Here is a 7,879-nt window from a genome sequence, read left to right on the forward strand (position 1 = left end):
CCTCGTCGGCTCGATCGGACGACGAACGGACGGACGTTGCGCGATTGGAAACTGATCAGGATCTATTCATAGATCGAAACGACTTCGGCGCCCTAGTCAAAGTGGTTTTTCCGCGTACGCGAAGGCTATATCACGCCGGTGGGACCACGGGGCGCACATGAGCCACGCGAACCGACCGCGGTCGGTCTGAAAGGGGTGGCCTTTGTGGCACCCTGATTATCTCCCTCTCCCTCGCCCTTTCTTTCTCCTTCTCTCTCACTCGATCTCTTTCTCTGTCTTTCTCTCTTGCTCTCTTCTGGCATTTCCTCGACTCGTAGCAACGACGACTGGTACGCGTTATATCCTCCCCGATCGATAGTAAACGCGCCCATGAAAGGGTCGCAAATATTCTTCACGGGGCTGCGCGCCAAGGAGGGCTGACGCAAGAAATTGTTGTTCCGAAAGTTTCCGGGATAATACACTTCCTCCTTTGCTCTCTCGCCCCGCCGCTGACGTTTCAAATTTGTGAAATGCTATATTTTGATGAACGTTGGGAAAACGTGTTAAAAAAATGAATGAATTTTGCTTCGGAGATTAATAATTATTTCTATGTTATCACTCTTTCTTTTCACGAGGTATTTTAATATTTTAGAAAACCGAAATCCTTTTTTGTTAATAACGCTGATCTGATCCATGCTATTCTATAAGTAAATATCCAATCGATCGACCTCTTCGATTAAAATCATCATGTAAAAATTAGTGTTAAATTCTATCTAAATTAAGATTTGATATAACATGTTTTGCAAAATTTTATCAACGTGTGCAGCACGTATAAGATAATATACTCGAGTACCTTGAGCACATCAAAACCTCTCTTGGTCTTACCGTATTTTAACAGCTGTTGGCAAGTGACGCCAGAAGAAGTTCCGAGGTATGCGGTAAACGTTGAACTGAATGCAAGGCTTACCGGTAGGTAACCCAGATCGCGACGCTTTTATATTTTGTGTCATTAAGATGAGATGGCGACTACCTCCAATATACCGCAATGAGCTTTATTATGTAATATGCCTTTAAATTTAAAAAAAAAAAAAAAAAAAATAAATGGTGTGTTATGACTTCAACTCCAGTCATTCACCTTTGGGATTCGCTTATCAAAAATAGCACTGTATATTCCCGTGCGTTAAAAAAGCAGAGGACGTCGGTAAGCTGAAGAAGCGTAGAAGGAAGACTATATAGGCTTTCAATGAAGGAGAAGATAATCTGGGCTTTCGCAATCATCGACGAAGATAATGTTAATAATTAAAATAATAATCGCCCAACCAGATCTTCGTCAGCGCGTTTCTCGCTTTGCTCTCCATTTTACAAATTTAAAAGGAAGGAACGTAAACGAAATATATACAGATTTTATGGAGACATTTTTGTAGATATTCCGTCTACTTAAAGATGCATTTTGCGGGTATCTTTCTCATAATCGCCACCCCGTATCTGCCCGATGTCGCGTTGCGATTTTCCGAGCTTCTCTTCGTCCGATCGCCAACGGTGCGAGAGCGCCGGAGCCGGCGACCTTACGACTGGGTGAGATTGACTGATTGCTGTGAGCCAGGGATTCGATTGTGATCCACGTGCGAAATGACGTACGCGACGAAGACAGACGCGGCCATGCGCGATGACGATGATGATGGCAATTCTTCTTCCCGCAAAGTGTGTCACACTCGCTGCGCGACGAGATGAAGCTGTGGAACGAAGAACGGGTGATTGTTTTCTCTCGATGACCACGGCTTGAGATTTCCCCACGTGGAATCTCGATCATGACGAGCGTGTCCTTCACGATCCGCGTTGACTGGAGCGAAAGATTTGGATGTTGATTCAAGTGTGGAAAACGTTTGTGAAAAAAACAAGTAAAGTGTGTAAGTAGAAACCTGCACATTGCTTCCTCATAGTTTTTAAGTGTGCAAGTAGAAACCTTTGCTCACAAAGCTTCCTCTATTTGTTTTGGCTTCCTCATAGAGGAAGCTTTGTGAGCAAAGGTTTCTACTTGCAAAAAACCCCTTTACCGATCACCGCCAAATTCAATACCGACCTTCCTTGAATGATACTCTATTGATTAAAAAAAAAAAAAAAACAGCCCGATATCTCAATATTTGCGGAAGTTAGAACAACTACAGACATTTTTAAAAAAATTCAAAATTTTTTTAAAAAAACTCCTTTACCCCGATTATTCTATCAAACTATATAAAATTTTTTGAATTTTTTTTAGAAATATTCGTGGTTGCTATAACATTTGCAAATTTTGAAATATTGAACTATTTCTAATTTTATTATATTCTTCAGTCTTTTCTACCTCTATTTCATGTATAATTTTTTAAAATTTGGTAATTAGTTTTTGAGTTAAAGAAATTTCAGTAAACTTGGTTGTTTTTTTAACAGAAATCGATAACCCCTTTATTATTAACAATTTTTATTAATTCTATTATATTCTTCAGACTTTTCTACCCCTATTTCATATATAATTGGTTAAGATTTGGTTGATCAGTTCTGGAGTTATAGAAATTTCGGTAAATTTGGCACATACATACACACATGCATATATACATACCGACATTTTTTTTTAGGCGATATTTCGACGTTTTACAACAATCTGAACATATTGGCAGAAAAAACTCAAAAACCAATCTTTTCTTTGGTTTCTTCTACCCCTATTTCATATATAATTTTTTTTAATTTGGTTGACTAGATCCAACTTTATACACAATCAAAGGTTCATATACAAATTTACGAAAACAAAGCTTCCTCTATATGAGGAAGCAAAAGAGAAGAATATGATGACTGAGATGCCAGAGTGCAACCATTGTGAAGGATAAAGGCACGACGTGAGATTTCTTAAGTTACTCTGCGATGACAAATTCTTTGAAACAATTGATAAAATCAAGGATGGAAGAGACATCGAGGAATTGATAGTTTTCGATTTTTATTCCGGCTGGTGTTATTGCCTACGGTTGAAGAGTCACGAATTCCTTTTTCGATAGTGATATGGTCTTCTTTTTGCAACAACCGAACGACGTGCGATAGCTCGACATCTTTATTGTAGAAGCTTTTATGTAAAAAGATTAAAAGGAACCGAGTGTGTGCATGCGCGCACGCGCTCAGACATTGGTAATTTGTGCGTTTCGATCACAATATTGAAAACGGTGCGCGCCTGGCGCGATGCAATATTTCGAAACGACATGTTTCGTGACAGGAGGAAATCGTTAGAAACTTTTTGCCTTTATTGCTGACAGCAGTTTTAGATAGCAAGCGCACGCGAAAGATGTACTTGCTGTCTCAACGAATGTTCCGCTCATTCTTCATCTTCATTTAATAAATTAAGAAAAGACAATAAATTATATCTTTCTCATTTCTGAAGACAGTATTCTATTTAATGCATCAACTCATAATTATTCGAATAATAATCTCTACCGGATGAGTTTATCTCAATCAAATTAATTAGCTCTCGCCATTTAATAAAGAAACAATCTCGATTGATGAAATTGATCAATCTCCCAATCTATTTAATTGATAAACATATTCGGCGCTGGACTAACCAAGCGTATGTATTAGTTTCTTATCTTGCAGGAGCGTGTGGAGATAATCGTCTCTTATTGCGCGTGTAGTTAAATAACAGGCGGCCTTGATAATAATAATAGTCAGCTGAGATTTAGTGCAGTACGTCGCATTGTCGTCCGCGTTGCCTTTAAATTTCTGTCACGACGTTCACAATTTTATGATGTCATTATAAAAGTTTATCGTTATAACGACGCGCGTTTATCAAATTCGTGACGATTCAGAAAGAAAAGCACGTAATCGTGCATAAAAGTAATATTGCTTATCGCGTATAAATACGTATAAAACATCGGAAGTCAGCTGATACTAACAATAAGTCATATCTCGTCTCTATAGCGCGATTTAGAAATTTCATATAGATATCGAGCTAAACAATTTTTTTTTTTTTGACGCGGATAAATCTTTTACTATTGGGATCCCGGGCCAAAGCCCGGTTTGCCCAGTATCCTTCTCTATGAAGAGGAAGGGGAAGAACCACTCGCCTCCGGGGAGAGGCGAGGGGAGTGCCGGATTTTTACCGACTAAAATCCCGCGGGTGTCCTTCACGGCGCGTTTTTTCGGTTAAGAGATGGGGCCCCGGGTAGCGCAATGATTCGTCCGGGACCCCCTCCCCCGCCGCGCCGCGCCTGATAGCTGGGCGCCTATCCCGGGGCGTTTAACGCCCCGCGGTCCTAACAAAAACCTAACTCCGTGTGGCGGGTTGAAGAGATACCAACCCCAACCCGCCACCCCTCGCGTTGGAGGTTATTGCGACGGACGCGCGGTTACCCCGCCCGCGCGCCCAGCATGCCCATCAATTGGTCCTCCTTCAATATGTGGACCGGACCAATTTCTCACATATCCGATGTCGCCCCCAAGTGGGGGGAGCTGAATAATTACGCTAATTATTTTAATATAAAAAAATCAAAATAATTATAATCAACGATAATTGTAACATATGTAATAAAAATCGAGAATTAATAAATAATATCGCTTATTTTTCTTTGAAAAAGATCCACGATTATACGTATGTACATTATGTTATATTTGAAATGTATTCCACAATTCTTTTCTACATTTTTTCACACAGTTTTCTTTCAATTTTTTTCCTTAACGCAATATTGCAAATTTGAGAGATGATAATGTTAAACCTATTCAATGATATATTTACGGATTTCCCCGTATCTTTATCTAGGAGCATGAAAGAGAGTCATTTCTTCATATAAATCTGACGTTGTATGAAAAGATCACCTTATCAATATCGACAAATATTATAGTATACAATTAGTCTAAGGCAGAAACACAAACACGACGGAAGATGCATGCTCACGCGTGGGTATGTCCCTGATTTGTCGAAAGAGGTGGGAGCACGTGTCGCTGCTGCCGCGACACGCTGAGAAAGTACGCGATATATTAGTCTTCGTCGGGCGTACTCGCGAGATCGGCCGCCGCGCCGAGCCAACAGCGGTTTCATCGATCGTTACCATCCGGAGTTTGCGACTCGTAGAGTCGTAGATCGGCCGATTTATCATGGCGAGACACACGGTACGTTGTCCGGCGATGTGGCGAATCCGCCGTTCTCTCTGGGTGTGTGAAGTTGGCACCCCTACTTTAAAATTTGATAGTTCTGATTAGAGTTCCAGCTTCTTTTCGAAGAGTATAGAAGTACTTATATTTTCTTAAAAAGAGTTCCGGCGATTAACACTACGAAAAAGGCAATTAAAAAATGGGGTGCTAACTTCACACTCAACTTTAAGACCGAATAGATCTGAATAGCTCATTTGAAGCATTTTGACGAGTACTATATAGTTCCTGATAAAAAAATTTTTTTTTTTAATTTTTTTAATAACAAAAAAATTCCAAAAGTTTAATTTGAGGCCAGAATAGTTCTAAGTAGCTCATTTGATTCCTTTCGAAAAGTTCTCGAGTTCTGATAAATAAAAAATTGAAAAACCTTAGAATTGTATTAAAAAATCATCATCAAAAGTTACACAAATGACATTCACGGAAGATCTTCGAAGCCGAATATCTTTTTAACTAATGACCGGATCGCTTTCGACCATAATAATTTCTTTCAGAACTCTTAGAGCTCTATCCAAAACTCTCATCAGAACGCCTGAAACTCTTGAAAAAAATTTCTATGCGGACTTGGTTGAATTTCACTCGTTGCATCTTCGAAGTCGAATATCTTTTTAACTAGTGGCCCGATCGCTTTCGACCATAATAATTTCTTTCAAAACTCTTAGAGCTCTATCCGGAACTCTTTAGAAATTGCTTCAGGATGCTCTGAACTACACGAGCAACAATTCTAAGGTTTTGCAATTTTTTATTTATCAGAACTTTAGAATTTTTCGAAAGGAATCAAATGAGCTACTTATAACTATTCTGGCTTGAAATTAAACTTTTGGAATTTTTTTTGTTATTAAAACAATTCAAAAAAAATTTTTTTTATCAGGAACTATAGTATTCGTCAAAATGCTTCAAATGAGCTATTCAGAACTATTCGGTCTTAAAGTTGAGTGTGAAGTTAGCACCCCATTTTTTAATTGCCTTTTTCGTAATGTTAATCGCCGGAACTCTTTTTAAAAAAAATATAAGTACTCCTATACTCTTCGAAAAGAAGCTGGAACTCTAATCAGAACTATCAAATTTTAAAGTAGGGGTGCCAACTTCACACACCCGCTCTCTCTCTTTTTTTCCCCTCATTCATTCTGTGACAATCGCCGGACGGAGAAACCGATTTTTCCCCCACAAATCTATCGTTAATTCCCGATAATTCCCTCGAGCGTCTTCGATCAAAATGTAAAGAAAAGAGTTGTTTACTTACCCTTGAGTCGTATTTCTGTGAATTCTTACTATCGCTCTAAAACGGGCATTTCTAAGAAGTAAAGAGACAAGAGAGATATGTTTCCAATACCCTACTTTTTGCACCACTTGTCCCCCGATCCATTTCCCCGTCGCGATACATTTAAAAGGAACAGTCGCGAAAATAAGTATATCGACCTATCAGAACTCGCGATCTACCATTATTGTGGAAGGGCTTTTATCCGACTTACTTCTGTTTCGATTTTGCTCATGGGACAGGCACAATGTCCCGACATATCGAATCGATAAGTCCATGAGAGCACTTTTCGTCAGACACGCGCGCCCACCGATGGGAAAGTTTCGAGGGTCCGAACCGTCTCGATTTATCGCCTTCTATCTGAACTCTCTCGCGTCCCTTTTCTTCGTCGTAGAATATACACGGCAATGCGCTCGAGGTATTAAACTCGTAGCAGTAAGTTATTTTTAGGTTCGATTCTTCCGATATATCGGGGTTGTCACCAATTTCGATTCACTGCGGATCTTTTTTTTTTGTTTACGCGGAAGAGGGGAAATGCCTCGCGCATTCCTGGGCCCCGGCTGCCTAGGATATGTGGGGCTTGCACCCACTAAAACCCCTCTCCCTAATACTGCGGATCTATTGCGTCAACATTGACTAACTCTAATCTTGATTAATCTTAATTTCTTTTCTTATTCGTATTATAATGATAAGATTATATAAAGATTACAAAGATTATAATCGATATAATCGTAGAACAAATAGAAAAATGCTAATCTCCAATTAAATAGAAATATCGGCGATTCGATCCAACAGAGAAAAAGTTTGGATTTTCCAGGTCGACTCCGTTTCATCGTTAATAAGATTACTCCTCGTTTTTTTATTCGCGATCAAAGTTACAATTTTAGAGGGCGAAGGAACAGAAAAGTGATCTTTTTCCTCGTAAAAATACTGTTCATTGGTTGGAAGAAATGCTAACGATCCATAGAACGGACCGAAGCTTTTCGCGGTTATCACAAACCGAAGTCGAGAATTCGCAAAGTTACGAACGTAGTTAGAAGTTTGGGCAATAATAGTAACTTTATTTTTAACATTTTTTGCGCGATACATTCTGTCCGTGCAGTCTGTTTCGTGGAATTTATGTACGTATTGTACGTGTGATCGTAATAAAGGAAAAACATCAAGACAAATTTTCATGGCAATCTGAAATTCTTTCAGCCTCTTCAACTCTTAATACTATTCGCTTTCGTGATCGTCATCGGCCAATCACGAACAGGTAGGTAAATTGATTTAATACCTTGCGTAATTATTAACGTTAAATAATATTCGGCAAATACGCAGTTTAATCGTTACTTATGGAAATGTAGATACCGGCGGGCTCAATAAATATTGATCCAAATGTTGTTTATATTTTAAATTTGTTAAATTTATTTGTGTAGCTTCACGTGTTGATGACACCGATGTTCGTAACAAGTATGACGTTCAAGTTAGGAAACCGTT

At 39.1% G+C, this 7,879-nt stretch overlaps 1 long non-coding RNA gene across 1 annotated transcript; it reads left to right on the top strand.

The window, feature by feature from the left end:
* The first annotated feature begins 4,958 nt into the window (after window positions 1-4,958).
* Window positions 4,959-7,879, top strand: LOC112457418. The gene is made up of 3 exons (XR_003041103.1): window positions 4,959-5,103; window positions 7,598-7,655; window positions 7,819-7,879. It is a non-coding gene; the product is annotated as an uncharacterized LOC112457418 (long non-coding RNA).

Source organism: Temnothorax curvispinosus, unplaced genomic scaffold, assembly GCF_003070985.1.
Source record: "Temnothorax curvispinosus isolate PA1 unplaced genomic scaffold, ASM307098v1 QBEX01007770.1, whole genome shotgun sequence".
NCBI classification, from domain to species: domain Eukaryota; kingdom Metazoa; phylum Arthropoda; class Insecta; order Hymenoptera; family Formicidae; genus Temnothorax; species Temnothorax curvispinosus.